This window comes from Lagopus leucura, unplaced genomic scaffold, assembly GCF_019238085.1.
Source record: "Lagopus leucura isolate 7727_CA_CO unplaced genomic scaffold, USGS_WTPT01 Super-Scaffold_100017, whole genome shotgun sequence".
Taxonomy (NCBI): domain Eukaryota; kingdom Metazoa; phylum Chordata; class Aves; order Galliformes; family Phasianidae; genus Lagopus; species Lagopus leucura.
Window position 1 is genome coordinate 6023078 of NW_024962271.1, and position 23444 is coordinate 6046521.

At 41.2% G+C, this 23444-nt stretch overlaps 1 long non-coding RNA gene across 2 annotated transcripts; it reads right to left on the bottom strand.

The window, feature by feature from the left end:
* Positions 1–2717: 2717 nt before the first annotated feature.
* On the bottom strand, positions 2718–22408 carry LOC122183362. 2 transcript variants are annotated; one of them, XR_006180250.1, is made up of 3 exons: positions 22387–22408; positions 20790–20872; positions 2718–2784 (listed from the first exon to the last, which is right to left on the bottom strand). It is a non-coding gene; the product is annotated as an uncharacterized LOC122183362 (long non-coding RNA). The 2 variants fall into 2 exon arrangements; XR_006180249.1 differs by lacking the exon at positions 2718–2784 and adding an exon at positions 13389–13444.
* Between the last annotated feature and the right edge of the window lie 1036 nt (positions 22409–23444).

Sequence of the window (23444 nt, forward strand, 5' to 3'; positions counted from 1 at the left end):
TTGTCTGCATCAACATCCCAGCACTCCACAAGCATGGAAGAACTGCCCCAAGGGACCTGCAGCCCTGCCGCCCTGCCCAAAACAAAAGCAGCCTCTGGTGAGCAGCAATCTGAAAGACTACATCCCCTCTTTGGGAGGTTACAGGACCTCTTCAGGGAGGATTGTAGAATGATTTAGGAAGCTGGGCTTGTGTGTATTTCTAATATGCATGGGTGGGAAGGAAAGGGATCTTCAGAAATTTATTTGTAGCTCAATACAGTCTTTCGCAGGACTTCGACTTGCTTTTATTCATCTAAATTTCTAAGTGGAAGTTGGGAGTTACAAATGGAACAGTAATGAGACGGGCAGCTACAGCTTCAATTTGTATGAAATGTCTCTCTGGAAAACATTCTTATTTTTTCTCTGCCTCACCTCCCAGTAACAAAATGATGGTTACACTTGTCCTCCTGTGTACCCATCTTCACACTAGAAATTACAACTAAATTACAAAACAGCTTGTCCAGTGCTCATGCAAATAAAATTCCTAGTCCACTCCGCTACAACTAATTAGTTTTTTTAAAACTGCATCCCAGAGTGATCAAATGAGACACAAGCTCTTTCATAACAAGAAAATCCCACTTGAGTTCCTTAACATCAAAAGTTAACAAACACCAATGTTCTAACATTTGCATCACCATGTTTGAACCTCCATGTTTGCATATGTAAGCACACATTTGCATGTAAGGATTATGTATTATTAATATCGATTAATATTATTATTCAAAAGTAGTAGTCCGCCTACACTCTGTGAAGCTTGTTTCCATGCATGCAAAGCCAGCTTGCGAAACAAACCAGAAGTAGATAGCTGCTGGTTAAGGTCATTAGAAGACAATATATGATCACATTGAGAAGAAAACAAGAACCAGGCTCCACCTCTCAGCATCTACTGCACACAATGGCTGCACTGCATTCCAACAGCACAGCGTTTCCTTTGTGTGTCCAGGCCTGGGAACCCTTTTGTGCATTTTCATATAGCTCATATTAAATATGAGAATTTCAGCCTCTCTCATGAGATGCACTTCTGCAGCTATTTTCCCTAAATAATAGCCATCTGTTCTGAATGACCTCCCCAAACAACCCACTCAGCTAATGGCAACTTTACTACAGTTAATACACCAGTTGGGATTACTCCAGCCAACTTTCCACAGGCCTCTATTGTTATGAAAAGCTATTATCAAGCAATTAAATGACAGCAAGAACGTAATAAAGTACAATAGTTTTACTTGTATCATTATCCTGGGTGCTGATGTTAATGAAAGGCTATCGCACCCCAGACTGTAATTCCTAGATACTGTCATGCAGGAGAACTCCAGTCAGCAGCTATCTGCAACCTTAATGGTCTGAGCAATTACAAGCCCTGCCTAAGCCCTTCCACGGTATCTTGCCCCAAATTAAACTAAGGACAGCTCTGAGATTATCTTCAGGGCTTGCTGCTGAAGGCCAGATGTAAGCCTGAGGCTCACCTAACCTCAGCTGCTCTGCCTAGGCACTTGTTTGTTTGTTTGCTGTCAGACAGGCAAGCCTCCCCCATGTGCATCCACAATCACTTGTCCTCCATGTAAACGAAACAATAAACCAACTTTCTGAATTCTCTGTTCCGTACTTGTCTCAGTAGAGAATAATGAAGTTGAATTGCCCTGGCAATCCTGTTAGCATCCCTCTGGCAGGTTGAATTTCCACATAACACCTTTCCCTTTCTCATTTCTAGAAACGAACATAAACTTAAATAAACCTCTCTGAGAAACAAGATGCACATAATTGCCAGAGATACCACATGACATCTAGAACATTTCATCTTTCTAAATTATCCTGGGCTTCAAATTTATACAATCAGCATTTTGTATTTCTGATATATAACTTAGCAGTAGGCTTAAAACAATTTCTTTTTTTCCCCACCATGACAATAATCTAAAAATTTATGTTGACATGAAGTAGTGCTTTCTCTATCACTGAGACAATTCAAGTGCAGTCATACTGTTTGGCATGGATTCAGCTAATATGCATTTATAGTTCTCCTTCCTTTACAGAACACAGTATATTTACCAGCCTGTATCTGCAGTTAGGCTAAAGTGTTGTTTTTCACTGGGACTCATAACCTCCACTCTCCGGAATATTTATTTTCTTCCTAAAATGCAATAGGGGAAACTTTATGCAACTTACTATATCACTTCTACATCAATACTACATACAGGCTTCTTCCAGATAGCTGATCAAAACAAGTACATGAAAAAGCTCCCCAGTCTAGCTTACCAGATGACAGATAGAATGAGAGCAAGAAAATGAATGAAGCATTTTTAGAATGTTTTAGTCTTATAGCAACACTTAATTGTTTAAGACAAAAGTGTTTAATCAGTCCAGTTACACAGGCAATGTGCATGCAGGCTGTCTCAGGAGGGACCCTGTAGAAAAATGTTTTCCAATCCAATGAGAAACTCAGCATTCATTTATACCGCCCCCTGGAGGAGACGCAGTTCTCACAAGAAGCCACAGCTGATGAGGAGGGACAGACTTGATCTCCAAACCCACTCCCTTTCCCATCACGTTATGCAACACCAGTCATCATCTCTTTTCCAGCTTTTAGGCCTATAATCCAAGCCAGAAATGGGAAGATCTAAAGTGATACCTTACTTCTCTTGCTATCCTGCTGAACCTACATGAATACTATGTTGTAAAATCAGGCCTTGAACAGCAAATAATATTCTTCCTGATGGCATTCATTTCAGAAGTCTTCTACGTTAAACTGCCCTAGAATAAGAGAGGTGAGATTAGTGTACCTGTGATAACCATTTGCTACACAAAATTAAGCATGTTGCCTTAAAATTAGGCTAGGAAATGAATGGAGAAAGGCTTGCAAATAAGGCAGAAATAAATTATTATTGCTATTTTAGGAAATTCTAACAAATTTTGCAAAATAGCATTTGAGACATCTACTTGCCTGCTTTAACCACAGAGACCAGGCATGTTTTTTCATTCCCCCTACCAAGTGCTAGTGAGGCAAACCTATTGCCTGCACATGTCGTTTGACATCCTGAACACAGAATGAGTGCTCCACTGGCAGTAAAGGAAAACAGAATCATTCCCAGCATTTGTCAAATTCCCTGGTTGGTTCTTATTGAGCTGTTTGGCATGGAAATGTGAGTAGGAATGAAGCTCTGTAGAACAGAGCACAGGAAAAAGCTTTTGCAACAAAGCATCATCTGCTCAGAGGTGAACACTGAGTTACAAGGCTGAGACAGGAAAATGCATCACAGTGATACATTCTGATAGCACTTTTATGCAAATAAAGAGGAACTTAATAACAAGTACCAATTAAGTATGTGTTCACTACTTTGCTAAAACCCATTTATTTTCAAGAAAGCATATGGAGACATGCTTCACTTCAAAGTGGATGCAGCTCCAGTTTGCACCTCAAGCTCAGCATATGACAGAGCGCTTTACTGGGTAAGAAAATAGACAAAGAGCTGGTGTACATCAGCCTCCTGAACTGCCCCATGCAGCCATAACACACTGACAGACAGGGAGTTAGCCTGACTGAAATTTCACATCCAAAATGACTGTGAAACATTTGAAATCCACAGCAGAAAAAAAATCAGAAGAAAATTGAATTATTCAGGAAAAATGTAGAGAACACCATGTTTACTTTGACCAAAATTCCTCTCCATTCACTGGAAGGTTTGTAATCTTTCCGACACCTAAAACTTAAGTCCCAGGGCGCAGGGCAAGGTACGTGGAACTTCTTCTCAAGGATTAATTTCATGTGGTTTCCTCACAAACTTCCACACTTTCATAGTTACACAGGCGCTCATCATCTACGTATCAGCAAACTCTCCTGTTTGTTTTAGAAAAATAAAAGTAGCTAGTGATGCCTACCAATAATCAGCTGACAGAAAAACCCCAAAATATCCTATAAGCGCGCAATGAGTTTTCATTTCTGAAGCCTCTCAGAAGAATAACATACATAAAACTCTTTAATCACGTAGATTATCTTGATAGTATCGAATCAGAGTTGATTCTGCCTTGACTTCAGCAGGGCTGACATAGTAGCTAATTGCTGTACATTGTGCCCTGTAACCCATGGGAAGTAGACAAGTATTCTTATCTCTAAACGCTTCACAAATGGGAAACTGAGGCAAACAATGGTTAACTGAATTACTCAAGGACACAAGAAAGGTGAAAAAGTAATGCTTTTGTGAACAGTGAATAGGAGAATAGCTGACTTATCTCTTTTTTAGGCATTCTGAAATAGAGTAAAAATAGGCTCCTCACTTTTAAGAAGGCTCATTGGAATTCTCCAGCATTTTATTTTTCTTTCCACCAGCAGCAGAGACGGCCTCACGCATAAAAGCAACATTTAACATTAGAATGCTTAAAAGTTACTTTGCTGTCAGTGATGCTTGGAGATGAGCTCCACCGCTTTGGCTCCCAGTGTCCCATGAGCCACTGGTAATGAAGCTCACAGCTGCTCCCTTCCTCAACAAGAGGTGCAATTCTGCCTTTAAAGCGCAAATTCCTTTGCTACTACATGTTTACTTAAAACATCAATTCAGATTTTATTTTTTTTTAAATACGTCTCTGGAAATCACTGTATGACAAATAGCCCAGCAGCAGTGATCACAACCTCAGAGTACAGGATTCTGCAGGGACTGAAAAGATTGCATACACACAGTGCAGAAAAACTGATGGAAATTGGAAGCCAGGTAAAGTTGGAGTGTTTCCTGTTGCCCAATATATACAAAAAGAAAGTGATTCAAAGAAGAACTTGTGGCTTCATTTTGAGCAGAGTAACTGGCTGGATAAACTAGAGAAATCAGGGTCAGAAAGCAATACATCATGGCTATAAATAATTCTAAATTTAAGGCTACTGCTAAACGAAAACAGAAAATACAACTGACAGCACCTATGTTTCTTGTCTTTCTCTATATTCTCTTACAATTGACCTTGAGAATACCTTAATATTAGCCTAAGGGTGAAAAGAAGTGTTCTTCTTCACTACAATAATTTAATAATAGCTTGTCCTCCTCCTACTCAACATGCAAGTAGACACTGCTTTTATAATACCTTCAGAAGGCACTTTGTTCATACTGTCAGCTACTGCATAAAGCATAGGAACTGCATATGCCCACGACATAACATTATAATACCAATGCTGAGCATCAGGTATTCAGGTATAATAAATTGCCTCATCATCACATAGCACAACACCATGATACAATTCATCTGTCATTCAGCACAATCATTTAGAAGGCTGCTTACAGTGAGGGGACCCCTGCCCCTCAGCTGGAGGGGAGAAGTTATGAAATCAAACTGCAGAGTGAATTTTGATTCAACAGGCATTTTGTCAACTAAAAATGTCTGCAAGCAGTTTGGAGTTGGGGTGAAATCAGATTGTTAAACTGTATTTTGTTCACATTTATGAAATGCTACAGTTTGACATTGTCATGAGGCTGGTGATGGATGGAGGAGAGAAGGCACAGCCTTGCACTGCTCCCGAGCAGCCGCAGCCCTAGAGCCGCACTGCCCTCTCCTGAGCTGCTGCGCAGCCAACAGGGAAACACAACCTGCTTTTATGGAGTGCATGGTGAGCAGGAAAAACATCCACAAATGCAGTTCAGGCATGTTGGGTAAACTTTGCCGCTTCACAGCCACGCTGAGAAACAGCAGGGAAGTCTAAAACATGAATACCACTGCCTGCAATCTGTTATCTTTCCTCCCATAGGTCACAAAGCAGATTTTCAGCTACAGCCAGGATCTGGGGATCCTTCCAGAAGCCTGAATGTGAGCGGTGATGCGGTCTTGGGTTATCTTCCTGTAAATATGATCAGAACAACTTGAAATCAGGGATCTACAGAACAAAAGACTTCACCCTCTATGCCAAGAACAAGCGCTTACCCAGGATGCTGCAGGATGACAAAACTAGGACTGTGAAAGGAAGCAGAAGCTTCGTTCTTCTACAGCAATGAGCAGTGCAAGGATTAATCAACCAAATAGCGCTGGGCCATTTTGAAGACATACCCTTATGAAGCAGTGCTGTAATTCAGAAGGGGAAAATGTATGTGCATTCACATCTATAATTACTGTGATTTCTGGGTTACTCGTAAATGTACAGAACAGCTGCCAAGGAGAAGGCCGTTAGTGAGCAGAACTAATGTAAGTGCATACATCATTCCACTGTGCAATGAATTTCAATGGTAGAAAGCTGGATCCATGCTGTACAGAGCGTATTTTCTTTAAAAACCATTTCAGTCATTTTGTAGGGTAAATATAGGTTTAATTTCAAATAATGGCAGTTAAACACTCATCTTCACTTTCAGCTATCATAAAACAGTCTTTTGAAATATTTTTTTCCCTCATTTTTCCTATTCACGTATTTTCCTAGCCCTCTGATCTGATTTCCCTTTTTCAGCTCCAGCCCTGCTTTACAAGCCTGTGCCTACTAAAGTGGTCAGAAATGCTTTCCCAACTCTCTTGCAGGGCTTCACAAAGACACACATACCCCATGCAATTCTGTTCTCTGAAGAACAAAGTTTAAAGGATAAGGACACCGTTTCTTTATTTTTATGCTTAATGCTTCATTTCCCCTCCCCTGCCATACCACAATTGCATTACGTGCTGTAAGTTTATTCAAATAGAAATCACAGGACATGGAAAGCAAAATGACAATAGGTCAGATTTTGGCCCACAGATCTTTGCTGCCACTCTAACCAATAAGACATGCAAGAATTTGACTTAAAGCATTTCTGTACTGCAAAGAGCTCACAGACAGAAAAGGACACGTGCACATCATCCCCTGTTCTGAGGACCCACCACTTCCACCAAGCTCATGGATGATCCCACTGCCAGAGGAGCAGTGAGACCACAAAGGAGAGGTACTAATGGCTGTGCCTTACATTAGTACTCTGTTTGCTGTTACCAAAGTAACATCTGTATATTCTTATTTCTATGCTCACAGTTCTCTTTCTTGCAGGCCCTCTTCTTCATGATGCTTTGCTCATTCCCATTTAGAAATGTCAGTTCTTTCTTTAAGTTTTAAACTGGACTTAAATTAATGCTGCTGCTTTGTTTAGCAACAGCAAGAACTTCAACTACTAACGCACCTTTTCAATGCCAGAACATCTTTGTTTGTGCACCAGCAACAATGATTAATGTCAACACAGCTCTGGGAATTGTTTGTTAATTAACTGCTGCTGTAGAGCTAGCAGGCAGAGTATAAAACATGGCGTTCCTACAGGGTATACACAAATACTTATTATTTTTCTTATGCAAAAGAAAAATCCCAATAGAAGATTTATTGTTTGGTTTTGTTTCATGTAACAGCTGAAACAGTTACTCTCTCTGCGAGGTATATTAGGGTAGGGACTCCTCACCTGGGCTCTGCTAGGCAGAGCACGCAGCGGGTGATCACCAAAGGAGGATGGGTTTCTGTATTTTAGAGTCCTCTAAGCTGGTTCACCCCTGGAGCAAGGCAGCGTCTGCTCTAAAATGAAGTGTGATAAATTTCTGAAGGGGATTATATGATACGGTTTTCTGTGATAGCAGGAGACTGAACTCAGTGACCCAGAAAGCCCTTCCCAAGCGTGTGCTGCTGAATGCTACTTCCCAGGCATTGGTTATGGACATTGGTAAGGCACTAGCTCTGAGAGCAGCCTGAAACAGTGTTGCAGGTGATGCTGACAGGGAACATGCAGCAGCCTTTTGAGGGACTGCTTAAATCACCCGGTCCTGAAAGAGTTCTCCTTGTTGCTCCAGAGAGCACAGCCATTTGGGGCAGCCAGCTAATGGGATAGCACAGAGCTCGATGTAACGAGGATCTATAGCCTGAATGCTGCTGGCTGAGGGCTGCACACCAAACAAACTTGCTGAAATATGCCCTGGCTGGGAGCTGATCCATAACAATAACCTCTCCCCGCGGCTCTCCGCAGAACCCTTTTTGCTATCCTGCATCCTGGGATGCTGCTGTAATTGACTCCATCCATTACCTTAAAATGTTCTCCAGTTTATCCTGCCTTTATCACATCTAGCCATTGTAAAAATCTCTTCTGTTTTACATCTTCCCTGTGCTTTCAGCAATGCTATTACTCCTGTAATAAGCTTAATGAGGACACTGAGTGGAAGAGTCTTCACATAAATCATCACAACAGAAAATGCTCCGGAGATGCATATAGCAATGTCACACTGCCCTCTGTTGAAATTTGAGACACTAAAGCAATTTGGAAACTTCTAAGGACTAAAGGTTAATTATTTAGTATTTTTTTAAACAGCAACAGCTCTTCCCAGGCATTAGATAAGATGATTATTTTTTCCACAGAATACAACATACATACCGAAATAAATTTAATTAGCTGTCAGAGAGAGAAATCCTTACACCCTGCCTTTAAGGCAGAGAAGACAGTAGAGGAAGGCTGCAATTCTGACCCTGGATCTGCCTTTCAGACCTGAGGAGCTGCCCCACCACCAACCTCAACTGAGCCCTTGAAACACCTCAGCCATCTGCTTGCCCACAAACCAAATTTTCATCGATGGTTGCAATGATCATATCCCCAAACTCTGGCAACCACAACAGAACACCTCTCCTTAAGAAATAACACTGAGGTAATACTTCCTCCTCTGCCAAACCTATTACTAAGTGGCACCTGGGAAGAGGTCCTGAGCAGTCTGCAGATGTCACCAACATTATGCTCTGCACTGCAAAGGGTTCTCCCCCTGTTCTCATCTCATCTTTGCAGCTTATAACAGCATAAAACACAAGTCATTCTTCTGTACTTATCAGATTGTGCCACATCTCGTTTTTAAAAACCCAGAGTACATCCCGTGATCACACTACAATGAGATTTTGACGCATAGACCCATACTGTAATCAGCCCAATTTGCTTTGAACAAATTGCCCCAGAGATGAGTCAGGAACAATATGTAATACAAGTGTTGCATTCTGCACTCAGCATATCTATTCTTAGGTATAGGAGGAAATTATACTGCACAAGAAACAAGTGTGTACTCTGACCCTATTCAGCTGGAGTTTGCTCTCAGTGGGTTGGAAGTGGGAGAAAACATCTTTGATATTATTGGCAGCAGGTCACTGCCAAGAGCAGCAGCGCTGGAGTGAGCAGCTCGAGGCAGCCGCCTCTCAGCACAGAATGCAGGAGTTGCACCAAAGGGACACAGACTGCACTGCACCACACGTTCTTCTCTGACTGCTCATCCTCACACAGCCACACAAACCTCTGCAAATGCTGCATGAGAGACAATGAGAGCAGCTTCACATTGACAGCAAGTTCACAGAGGGCCCGTGCAGCTCTTTGTGCGGCTCAGTGCTGCACCGGCTCTGCGTAACAGCAGCAGCAGAGCCCGACAGCTCTAGAGCAAAGCCCATTCCATACTCAGTGACCAAATGTATGTTTATTGTATGTGAGACATTCACAAAAGCAGAGGCAAGCAAGACTCTTCCAAGTATATTTTCTAGTAAAGATGTTTTTACCTCAATGAGAGCTACAACACCAGATTCAACTCATCAGCATTCTTCTCTGATCCATAAAGTAATACATCAGCTATACCACTGTATCTAATAAGAATAAGCTATAAGGTCTCTGCTTCGAAAAATCTGAGTCAAAAGCATTTTTAAGAACCCCATGGAGCTTGTTTCATTATCTAGCATGCACTGCAGACACCGGAGCATCAGCCCTTCCTTGATTTCATCTACAGCAAAGGATGGTTTTTCTAGTGTCTCCAGAGATTCCTTAATTTTAAAACTAAAAATTTAAAACCTCTCTAGTATGGCCTGAGACGACAGGATGTTTTGGCATTAAGCACAGGTAAGTCTAATGTGTATTTATTTCCATTTCATCACCAGTAACACAGGAATACACTCACTGGCTTTGTTTACAAAAGACTTTCAAATCTATGGAAGAGTGAATTATTATTTTGGCACTTTTAAGCAAGCTGGGACAATTATTTGAGGCCCCAAGGATAACACTGCGATGGAATCTGAGTATATTCCAAACAGCATTAGCTTGAATTATGTGTAACACTGCTCCGTGGCAGTCATAAGAAGTACATAGAGCACCTCCCTTTCTGTTACCAACACCAACAGTGATTTGCAGATAGATCACCAGTGTCACTTGAGAGCAAACTTCACATCAGAATTGAGGTAGAAATGAAAATTTTCTGATATATACACTTTTATTATTATAATTACCAGAACTATGTGAAATAGAGAATGGAAAAATGTGACTTGTGAAAGCTGAACATTCAGATACACGCTGTAACAAAACCACCTCAAAGGCTATAGGTAACAGAATGAGATCACAAGCTGACCCATCCCAAACATTGCCAAATGTTAATCTGAAAAGGGAATTACGCATCACTTTCTGCTTGGAGCCAAGTTCTATTAAAAACACACAAAAAAAGCATGCTGTGCTAACCAAGAACCCTGTGTTAAACTCATGGCCAAGCCCATGTCAGCCTGCAGGAAGAGAGAAAATTTTCAATGCTTCAGCTGAATAACACTTCCCCCTACGGCAAGTCTGCATGCACGACAGCTTTACAACACTCCTCAGTTTAATTTTTCAATACTGATGCTGAAATATTAAGCTCAAGTTCAGTCTTTAAGACCTGACATCATTCAAACCAAGAAAGAATTTTTAGCAGGAATGAAGACAAATGTGCTGAAACACGGGTGAGGAGGAGGCGACTGTTTGAACCAGACAACTTTACATAGACCTCTATCAGTAATTCTATAAGGAAAATAAGTACATTATTTTAGCTAAGATTTAAATGGTTAAAAAAAAAAAAAAAACCTGTATATCAACCTAAATGAAAAAAAAACCTGTAAGTAAACTTAAATTAGTTATATTGTTTTATGAATCGTACTGCAAAGTACAGTCAGTGATAAAACCTGCATGGGTCTACATCTACACTATACGTTAATGCTCTTTGGTTTAAAACAACGAAAATGGCACTGAAGTACATAGCAAATCCACATACAAACGCCAGAGAGGACCTTCATTTGTTTGCTCCCTTCTCTATTTGCTCCCACAACCGTAACTCCTACAGTTTGTTTCAAATGTGGTTATGCAGTTGGCAAATATTGCTGATAAAATCCAGAAAAAAAACAATATTGTTGTTTCCCTTCGTGTACAATAAATATGCCAGATAACATTTGATCCCCAATTTTTTTGTTTGTTTGCCTTAGAACTGTCAATTAGTTTGAAGAAGGCAATTTGATCAGCACATACTCCTTCCTGGTAGCAGCACACAGCTCAGCTCTTTCCTGACTTGAAAAACATGGGCTGCAGAAGTCTGCATATTCTCCTCTTCACAACTTCAGGAAAACAAACAAATCAAGCTCCCAGCTCATTCTTTTACATCCTGGGCAGAGACAATATAAGCCAGACTCACTATTCCAAGACCACATTCCAGATCACCACAAGCAGGGAAAGCAGAGGCAGACACATTGCTGGCAACGGCCCCACACAGCCTGCATGGCAAGGACAGGGCTCAGCCCCAGCCTTACATAACGAATACTGCAGAGTTCTCTTAGCACATGCTATGACTTCTTTCTGCATTCTTGTAACAGTTCTCCTCATGCAATAAGATGTTTATCTTTTCAGATATTTCCAAAAAGTTGTCTCATAAAACTTATATACCACAGACATTTCATTAACAACTAGCATTTTATCTGTAGCTTCTTCTTCCCCCAGGTGATGAAGAGAAGAAGTCAACAGCTCTTCAGACAACTTCCTTTGCCAGCTCCATCACAGCAGTCTGTGTGGCATTGTGGTGTCCTCAGGACACACAAAGCTCAGATGTTCACTTGGATGAACTAACTTCGCTTAATATCTTACATTGCTTTGCATTCTTAGAATATCTTATTTCTCCTACGTACTACCAACTGCAACCAGAACAAAAGAGCAAGAAGCCATTTTCCATTCACATTCAAATTACTTTTGATCTAAGTTAAAAAATACAGTATGGTTTTACTGCAGGTTTTAAGGGGAATGCCAAACGGACCGCAGCCCAACAAGAAGATGAATGTACTGTCACTTTTGTTTGTTTGTTTTTAGGAAGGACTTGCTTGAGTCCACTGGTGACAGCAGGGCCAGACTCACGCCCAGTCACTCCCCTGGAGGAAGAAGAGGAAACTCATTTCTGAGCTTCCTCCCTGGCATCCACAACAATGGGCAGAAAGCTTTGCTCTCTGTTCCAAGGGGAAGCAAAGGAATCCTGTTTTGCTCATGTTTTCCCAAGCAGTTTCCTGTGAATATTTATAAGGGAGGCTTCACATCAATACATTTTCAAGCAAACCCAAAGAGTAGATCAAACAATATAAGAAGGCACACACTAAATGCTGAGGTACTGAGACCTCGAGAGAAATAAGCCACAGAATTAACTTATAACTCTATTTTATTTTCCAAATTATGTGCCCTGCTATATGTAAGGCATCTATTTCAAGTCTTTTCATTTTTCTTCAGCCTCCAGAAAGTAAAGTCTGAAAAGTATTCTTCTCCTTAACAGTTCTTTCCAATGTTTTATATTACACTGTCTGAATTTCTTCTACAATTATTCAGATAATTTATCTACCAGAAGTGTAAAACAGATAATTGGCCAGCTATGAAAATACCAGTATTCTTATTCAATATGTGCAGTTATTTCCTTACCTAAAGAAAGCAACTGAAATCCTTGTCTGCCTATTACAAAGATTTCAACTTCCTAAAAAGCTGAGATAAGTAAAATTGCCATTCTCAAAGGTCCACTTTAAAGCAACTAAGTTACATTTTGCATTTAAAGGTGAAGTTTCTTCTTTCACCTTAAGGGCTTTACATTCTCATCTTGATGTATTAATTAAAAGCACATTTATGGTGAATTTTTAATTATCTCCCTAATAAATGGCATCACAAGGAATAAAATGGTCTCTTCACAAGTCTCTCTTGACTCCCCCGTGTCTTGGAAGCAGCACTAATTCCACAGCAAAATAAGAACGCAGATTGCTGGGAGGATTGCGAATGCTGATGGGCAGAGACCAGATGGCTGTCTTACACTCTCTAGATTAAGGCGTGCTGCAGAATTCTGCATCCAGAGCTGGCCACACAAAAAGAACAGAGGAGGCTGCTACATTTCTTTTCTTCCACTGAAACTCAGAGGGAAAGGAGCACTTTTGTGAGGTCAGTCTCTATGTTCTTCCCTAGGGCAGCTTTGTACCAGAAATTGGAGGTACTTCCACTCTGCAGTGCTGCAGCCATTTGTGTGTATCACACACAAAGCAAATCCTCACCAGGGAAATGTGGGTCTGGGTTTGCATCACAGCAGCAGTGAGCACGGCCTGCACAGGGAGGCAATAACTCAGCACCTCCCGAGCTGGAATGAGGAGCACCAGCAGCGCCGCAGGAACATCAGAGTAAGCACCAGGACAGCTCTGAAACAACAGCCAAGATCAACTTGTCTCATCTCAAAAAAAAAATACAATATACAATTACAATACAATACAAAGTACAATGTAAAAGTCATAGTGCCCAGTAAGAAGAGAAAAGGTGTGCTATTGTACAATATAACCTAGGCTTTCAAATACTGAACATACATGACTCTACTTGTCAAATGTAGAGTGATGACAGCACACAGAAGGTGGGAAATCAGACATTACTATCCAAACAGTAATATGTAGACTTTTTACTCACATTTACTTATGCATACACAAAAAATGCAGAAGATGCCCTCCCACCTTAAGACTTGATTCTTGGATCACTTTCTAAGATCTGCAGTGGAACACACTCCAGACTCCATCAGACAAAGTTTAACAGACCCAGGTTTATGAAACCCCAAGTGCTAGAGGCTCCTCTGCACCGAGCTGCGGTCTCCCCCTGAAAGAGGTGGCAAATGAAGCCCTCTGGGAGAGGGGCTGAATGCTCAGCTTTTCATCATTCACCCATCCCTCCTGCAGAACACTCATGACCCGATCAAGCCAATAATTCATATTTCTATCTAGCTTTTTCTGTATTATATGAGGAGAGAAGTATTACTAGTTCACTCATAGCTGCAGCTCCAGATCTTTTTTTTTTTTTTTTTGTAAAAGCTTGAAGCCAATTGGTATCATGCAGCTGAAATCCTGTTCACTGTTTGCAAAACAGACTGCAGCCCATAGCCGCAATACCCGTGGCTCGGTGCCAGTCCCTTTAAATACAGAAAACAATATCAGAATACATTACTGCTACGTGGGATGCTTCATTGATTAACAGAGAACTTTTGATTATTTCTGTTAACCACAGCCTTGTCCTTCTAATCAATTTTCTCCACTTTTAGTTAAGAAAGTTACTTCTTTCTATATGCAAAATAACAAGCAGCAGCAGCATTTTTAAATACTTCCCCAATCCAAGGTAAGACTCCAAAGTATGGAACACCGCTACATGCAGAAGAGCATGAACAGAATACAAGACCAAGACCATAGCATTAACTGACAATTAGACTTTAGGTTTGTTTTTTGTGTGTGTGTGAAATTTCACTCGTGTCTGTAGTCAAGCTGTAGATAATTAAGAAGAATTGGTATCTCCTAACTTGTACTCATAGGTGTCCATTGACCAAACTGACGAGTAGGTAAGTAAATAATTATTTTAATATATTCAATGATCAGCATCACCATAGTATTTTGCTAAAGTGGAATGTTAGCCATTAATGATGGTATTTCCAAACATTTCCCTTCAGCTGCAAAGACTTCAGAAGTTCTGAAAGACTTATGCACTCACTAGTTCAAAAGCTATTGTTTGTTCAAGGTGTTAAACAGCAAAAAGTCAATAGTATACATTATGTGCTGTCATTACATGCTGGCACAATTCCCCTGCAAAAGAGATTAGTCTACATTTCCAACATGTTGATTTCCTAATAAAGCATATTAATTTGTCTATGACAGTTATTGCCTTAAACCACCACAAATTAAGGATGAAATAAAGTATTTTATTTTGAATGTTTTCATTTATATTCTCATCTGTTGAAGTACAAACATTATTTTTATCCAAGTTATGCCACGCATGAATCAGATTCACTTGCTTGTAAACTCTTAGCAGCTTGTAATTAAGTAATGCAGAGTAGAGATGTACTGCATGTATACTGCCCTGGCATTTGTGCAACCTCCCTTGCAGACCTGCACAGTATAGGCATTCAGACCTCTATTATTATACTTAATGCTCACAGTCATGCAGCCTACAGAAGGAGCCTAGGCAGAAGCTCAGGCATTTGGCTGACCTAGGTCTGCTGAAGGACACTCCACTCAGGTCTGAGAGTCCTCAACACATATCAAAAAAAAAAAAAAAAAAAAAAAAAAAAGACACTAAATGATAAAAAGGGTTTTTTGTTGGCCCTTTTTTTGGTCCTGACAGGCCGTGTTAACTCACAGCTTCTCACAGGAGCACTGCATGCCAGCAGCACAAGTAACCAGACTGCGGAACCATGCAGGGCAGCTGCTGGCTGAGTCAGTACCACTGTAAAACATCTTCATCATAAATTATGACCCTAAATTGCAAGAACTCCCCCACAGCACTAAAGCCAGCGCAAAGCCCTTCAGTTGAGCACTCACCAGCAGAATTTCCATCCTCTCTAACGTGTGCTTTATTACCCCTCAGAGTAGGCAGCGCGCCAACTGCCACAGAGCAGAGACTGAGTCCTCAAAGCTGCACTCTGCTCCCAGCTCCTGCACTAACTCAGTGCCAGAGCACAGATCCTCATTTTCACATTCCTATCTCATTTGTGTCATGGGTCCAAACTGGAATGAGAGTATTACCATGGCTGATACTAGAGGGAGGCCACAGATGCACGCAGCTAACTGCAGCATTAGCTGCCAAAAGAAGCCATTGATTTCCACAGAGACATAGCACAAGGCATTGCAGCACACCTTCCAGCAGGGTAGAGGGCAGGTGCAAGCAGGGCAAAGTGACTTTATACTGACTGAGCTTCCATTTACGAGGCAGTACATGGTAATAAGAATACATCTAAATATGTATTTAAAACACACTGATCTCGAAGAAGCCAAAATTTAGCTCCAACGCTATTGATATTACCAATCTGATGAGAACTGCATCAGAAATTGCATCAATAATCTCCAGCACTTGCCATCCACTGAAGTGCCAACCTCCTGACAGATAAATTACTGAGGTTATATCAATATGGAAGCTTTTCTGTAATAAGCAGCACATCTGTTAGTAGCAGAGCAAACTTTTTAGTATAATATTGCAGGAGATGAAAAGGTGCAAAAAGACTCACAAAAAAAAAAAAAATAGTAGAGCACTCTTTGCCCAAAGTAGTTTAACAAAAATCGTTTACAAAATCAAGCTGAAATAGTATAGATATTAGTAAGGAATATGAAGGGGAAAATATGTTGGATGATGGATTATTTGGATGTTCCTTATGCTACCTACCAGAAACTCTGCTGAATTTTTAGGAATAAAGTACTGCTTCAAAGCAAAACAGATACCTACAAGTTCCATTGAGACCTGCAAGTTCATAACACCTTGCTGCACAAGCGCCACAGGGAGCGCTCCAAGCAAGGCGCTGCTCGCAGGGATCCATCCCCCGGCTCTCAGCAGGATTTCTTTTGCAATATGCACTGAATTTCCAACTAAGTGTCTCCCAGTCACGTGTTCTATTTCAGGCGAGTTTAGGGCTATACTGAATAGCCACATCAGTGACAAGAGAGCATTTTTTCCAGGAGTTGTATTTTTACAGGATGCACATACAGTTACAGGCTCATGAAGGAGGTTCTGTCAAGGGGCAGAACACAAACCACAGACCTGTAATTAAGTCTCATGCACTTCAGCTGCTGCCTGCTCCCACAGTCCCAGAAAGTAGCCTCTCTTTCTCCCTTTAACTGACTTCCTCTATGGAGGGGTTTCTTCCCCAAGTCTTGGGAAGGCTCTCTCCTTCTCCTCAAAGAAAGCAATTAAAGATCACTACCCCTCCCCAGGAGGTCTGGCTACCATCCCCAGATATCCTTTCCCACAGCTGTATGAAGATGGTTGCGCTGTGTCAGCCAGGAGCTGCTTCTCTGTCCCAGCCTGTGCCAGCAGCCTGGCTGCTCATGCTCTGCACCACAAGAAGCCTGTTCTCTGCGCTTCCAACCTATCTAAAATATTTAATGAATATTTTAAATGGGTACCAATGGTTAGTTTGCCTCCTGGAAAACAAGGGGGAAAACATATGGGTAATATGCAGCTTGTTTTGCAAAACAATAACAGAGCATCTGGTAGCTTCTCCGGAAAAAGAAATGAAAGCTGAGGGATATTTTACAGATCTTGGAAGCACACATGGAATGGTGCGCTGTTATCCAGCATGTGTCTAAACATACACAGTCTCCTAGCACAGCTTGAGGAAAGCTATCTGCTACACTCATTGTAAATCCCTGGCAGGCACTCACAGCCATTCAGTGCTAGCACCACCAGATCCAGGCTCCAGATCCTCTGGCAGTTCACAGGGGACCATGATGAGCTGCAGGCACTCACACCTGCCCCAAGCACCAGCCATCAGGAGCAAATTGCTTACCTGTTAGGGGCAAGAGGCCTAGCATAGCATTTGGACTCTTTTTCCACCCCAAAATTAAAAAAAAAAAAAAATCTGTGTTCACAGTTTATCAAGTCTAATTCTCCATCTCGCTGCAGAGAATAAACAAATTCCATTTGTATGATTGAAACCTAAGGCACCAAAACAAATCATCCAGTTACCCCTTTTATTGTATTAATGTACTACTTCTACACCTTTATAAAGCGCCAGACTCAACAAGCGCTGCGCACTGTGCACCACATACTGCTTGTGCACACACACGCACCCCAACAGTATGGTGAGCCACACCATCAGCTGCTACAGCAGACCTAAGATTTGCCTTAGGACTGCAAGAGAGGAATACTAATTAGAGAACTGCAAGACAACTCATCCCAGAGTTGTTATAAAATACTATAAAAAGGATGGATGCAGACAGAGGGAAGGGCAAGCAACTAGAATGCAGTCAGCAAGGACATGATCAAAGCTAGGACAAATAGACTGCAAATACCATATAATGTGCAAACACCTCTAAGGTATGCATAAGAATCTGTGAAGCATCCTCACAGCAGGAGGCTGAAAGCACATTTGGTGCAGCCTAATTTGCCAACATATCACAGCCAACTAATAAAAGCATCTCTCAAAGACAAGCAAGTTCTGCTGGGCTGGCCTAGCACCATGTAGTAAAATTAAAAAGCTGTTCTTCATACAGTACACAGCATCCATCCAAATCTCTGTTACACTTTCAGCCATGCATGTAATTCATTGCTAGGGCACGTTGTCTTTTGCAGAAGCCACCAGCATAAGGGGAGCCATCAGAAGGCAGCCAGCTCCACACCAGCAAGGGCAGATCCAGCTGCAGGTGTGGGGCACCCAGCACAGGAGGGCTCACTGCCCAAACCACCAACTCGTTTGTGTGAAGGAAACACTTTACCCCCAAGATGCAGCTCATTTCCCAGAATCATGCAAGAGCTCCCTGCATGTACCTTGAGCTGCCGAATACTCAAGTTCATCTGAAAGTTAAAACAAACAGGAAAGGAGCACAGTCAAAAAGTTTTGCCTCATCCAAAACCAGTCTTCTGTACAAGTATGTGTAGCACCTCAGCTTACCAATTTCCAAGGAAGAATTAATTATTAATAACATAATGCAATGAGCACTGCTGTCTTCATTCTCCTCACAGCTGTCAGGAAGGCACAGATGCACCACCACCTTCTGTAATTGGAATCTTAATTTTACAAACACTGCAATAGACTGTGTTTTATCTCCTTTGATCCCTATGTAATACAAACAAGGCTCACTAATCAAGGCTCCTTCCCCTTTGTTTGCCCTTCAAACACAGCGGAGAGCCTCTTCTTGCTGGATATTGCTGTTATGTACACTGTACAGTGAAAATGTATGTGATACAGCAGACGCTGCAGTTTCTGTCCTCACTTTAAGGTATCTCCATAGTGCCAACTGGCAGCACATAACAGCTTGGCTGGGTGCTGTTCTACTGAAGATACCATTATGTACCAACGATTAACAAATCTATCAACAGTTTTCCTTTATGATTCCTGGTGTTACCAAATTTAAATACACTGCAAAAGAACAATAGCACCCAGACAGTATACAAAAACATATCTAGCTGGCAGACCTGAAGCACAAATAAAGCAAAGCAGCTCAGCTAAACCACAGCACGGATGGGAGCACAAGCAAATCCTAACTCTGTGTAAAGTCCTTCAGGCAAAGCCAGAAGCAGCAATTATTGCTGGGGCTGTAGAACCCCAGCCTCAGTTGGTAATTTGTCACTTCCTAACTATCTGGGGCATTTGCCAAAGGGCTGAATTTTCTGTGAGCATTTCATCCACAACATTTCCACCATTTCTGAGAAGGGCCCCTGAGGAAGAACAACCTACTGTTGCCAAGGTTAACTGTAAATTTTTACAAGCTTTTCTTCCTTAAGAGCAGAAGTGTCCCTGTGCTGTAGAGCAAGGAAATAAAACACAATAAAAAGCTTTAGTTTTCATGATAACCTGCCTGTTTTTCACTTAACTTCATAGGTAAAGTTCCCAACCACTGAATATATTTCCTTCTACGTGGTTTAGCTAAAACACTTCAAGGAAAGAGCTTTTCCTTCGTGCCTTTATTTTTTTTTTTTTTGTCTCTTTATTCTAGATAGTCCTAGGAAGCATGAAAGATAACAAAGCTTAGAATTAGTGAAAATAAGCATCAAATAATCAGGGACAGGAGGGAAGAGCAACAGGTAGAGGTAACTGAGACTGGCTAGAGGAAAAGAGACAAATCAGAAAAGGGACGAAAAGTCAAACAAGCAGTTTGGGCTACAGCAGTACAAAAAGAAACACAGAACAATTGATGAGGAAGCAATATACCAAGGAAACAAGCATTCTCTTGACAAAAAGCAGCATCAATGAAAAGTCAGAAAGACAGGAAAATAAAGACAGATCTGGTTGAAGAGACAGGATATTGGTGTGGATGATGTGAGGAGTAAAGACAGTTATTGAACGGTCAGAGGCTCTGTATCAAGTTTTGCTGGTGAGCAGAGTACCTGCAGTAGGGAAATCAGGGCTACCTGGCAGTGATTTGGGTTTGGCAGGTGAGGAACAAAGGTTACGCTTGTACACAGCTCACCTAGAGAATTGGGCTTTTTTGGAAAGGGAAGGAAAATATTAGAGAGTTTCAGGATAAACAAGTGGTAGAACACATTTCCAAAGAATACATCACATGCATTGCATGAATATAGAAATCTTCATTATTTTTGGAATGGTGAAAAACTATTTAAGCATAATAAGAAAGCTAATTAGAACAGTTATTACATTACACTGTTAATTCAGCTTGCTCAATCCGCTGGTAACTTGCAACCCAAGATGAGGGCAGCTTCAGATGATCTATTTTTCCCCCAGAGTGTGAGCAGCTGTTAGCCGAGGCCAGAATGGATAGCTCTGTAGTAAACTTGGCCACTTTTTCCAATCACAGTGATCACGGAAACAGGATTTCTCTTTTCCTATGCAGGGAATTAGTAAATATAGGCAAAAATAACCTGCACCCCAAGCTTACTTTTCTATTAGAGCCCCAGGGACAGGAGATGCCCTTCTTGCAGGGCACCAGGGTCAGGCCTACCCCACTGCCCCATTCCTGGCTGAGCCTTCCGTGCCTGCAGGTCTCTCTGCCCTCCCTTCTCTTGAGGTTGAGAGAAACCTGGTAGAAGAAGACAAGGAGGCTTTGGATCAGATTCTGCATTCCCTACCTAAATCCCAAGGGTTCAAAAGCTTTCAGTTGCATCCTATTCACATCTTCGCCTTGTCTGACATCCCTTGATGAGAACAGAACCTGACAGGAGAAGAGGAAGAAGGAAATTACATAAGCAAAACAAGAGTGTAATTAAATTCCCTCTGCAGATGAGCTAATCAGGTCTAGGCTGTTACTTTACTTCATTCTGTCACATTCTGGACTCTTTTTTAAGGGACTCACAGCTAGGCAAAATTAAGAGGGCAGCTTAACGTTTCCTTTTTCCAGGGAATGCCAGATGTCTGGTCTCTCCTTTCACTCCTGCTGTTTTATGCTGTTCCTACTAACGTGAGCACTGACTGGATGAAGCAGAAAGCTTATTTTTTCAAAGTACTGAAATAAAAGCACAGCTGAATTATGCAGGAAGAAAGCATGCTTCCAAGTACTAGCCTTCATGGGTACAGCCCTGAGCTGCCTTAGCCATCGCTTGCAGCAGTAACAAAATGCCACTTGACTGACACTGGTGGTGTTTCTCAGGCATCTCATCAATCACAGCCTAAGCCTCTCCCAGTGAGCAACTTAGGAAAACAAGGCCACTCCTCCTGCTTGTCCAGCTCAGATGATTTTCAGTAGGTCCATTACTCCATGTTACTGATGGAAGCTCCGTTACTTCTGTTGCACAGCTTTGAGGTACAAATGACTTTCACTTCAGCACACAGATTGAGCCCTTACCCCCATTCACTTTTCTAACTGGAAAAAGGCTTGAAGCAAATTTGAGAAAATTGGTTGATGCTTCTCTCTTTCAAAATAAAGCAGTTCATATTAAATTAAAAAAAAAAAAAAAAAAACCCACAGAGGAGCTTCTAAGTTTATGACACCACCCAGGAAGGAAAGAACACAAGATCCTAATAAGAACACTAAGTATAGTCCTATTAAATTGCCATATTTTTGTTTCAAGGTTATTCAGAATAACACAAAGATTTACCTTATAGTAGGGAAGTAAGATGACTCCAGGTATTTTATCCGCAATTAGAATATTATTCTTACATGCTTAAGGGGCTAAAAGAAACCATAACAAACTGCCAATGCCAAATATTCTTAATTACATTGTGACTCTTATAATTGTGATGTAAATGAAACAAACAGCAGCAATGACTAAGTGCTTTTGACACCATGCCACAATGGTTACAGCACAACCGTTCACAAGGAGTTCAGTGCATTGTGTGCCATCACTTCAGTATCAGCCACTACACTAGTGAATTACATAAAGAAGTATCATTGCATATCAGTCTGAGCATCAGCATCTCCATCACACAGTAAGATTTGCTACTGATACGTTACACATGCCCAAATGATATCCCCAGTTCTGGTATATAGGCCAGAAATTGATTTTTAAAGAGACAACATTCATTTAGGAAGAAAAAAGACTTCAGGTAAACCAGATGAGAACTTCTAAGAATCAAAAAACAAATCTCTAAACGTAACGCTGTAATGCAACAGAAAGTGCAGCAATAACAGCAAAGTAGCAAGGTCCTAAACAACATAAAATGAGGGTTTGCTCAAACACAACAGCTGTAGGCACAGAAACAGAGGGGAAAAAAAAAAAATCTGCTTACTTTCAGAAGGCCTCACATAGGCAGGAATCTCCAGCAAGAAGCCCTCACCTCCATGGCCAACCCTTAAATGAGGGCTGGGAAGGGCTGCATCCTGGCTCCACCTCTTCTGGTCACTCAGGTGCACTGCATGCACGGAGCTCCCCTGGTTGGCCCTGCCTTCCCACCAGATGCTCAATCACTGATTCAAGCTGTGACTTGGCATTTCCACTACACTGAACCACAGCAGACCTCTGTATTTCAAGTCCAACAAGAAGGCTTCCACACAAATATATTTTTGCTTGAAAGCCTACTTGTAGCATGTGCAATCTGAGATATTACAAGGCTACTATGAAAAGTGATGAAAGAATAGTTTGAACTAGTGATCTGATCAGCTAAATGGAAATTTCACCTTCCTTCTCAGACACTTAGAGCAGCTAGCCATGAAATTACAGCAGGCAATTTGTCCAAAAACTTCCAAAGCAGAAGTCCAATTTATTACAAAAATTATGTCTAATTTGTCTCTCAGTATTCTGATCAGCTGAGAGCCATATTTAATTTTTGAGGTGCAAAATAAGGGAATTAGAAAGTTTTAAAGTTAGGAACAGAAAGAATGAACTTTCAAGGAGATTGGTAGGAAAAGAAAGTGAATCTTTCAACTCAGAAATGCAAAGTAGGCAGCAAACTCTCAGCATTTAAATCAACAAAGACTACAGCACAGTGAAATCAGGCTTCCTGCATTGTCAGTTTTACTTCTCAACTTTTAACTTGACGAGATTTTTTTAAGCTACCAGGAGAATGTCAGTGAGTTCAAAAAAAATGAAAGCAACAACAAACAACCACATTCCACAATAGAGCTGTCTCTGAAATTCAGACTCCAATTGATCTAGTGTGTTAGATTTCCAAGCACTTAAATTCATTACTTAGACACCATCAACTGTGCTCATACAAAATTAGCACCTGCCTACATTCACTCATCACAGTTTAAGTGACCATTATTAGGAGCCACCAATGCTTTCCTGAGGTTGAGGAAGCGATCTATAAAGGATCGCTTGAAGAGGAAAACAGTTCCAACGCCTGAT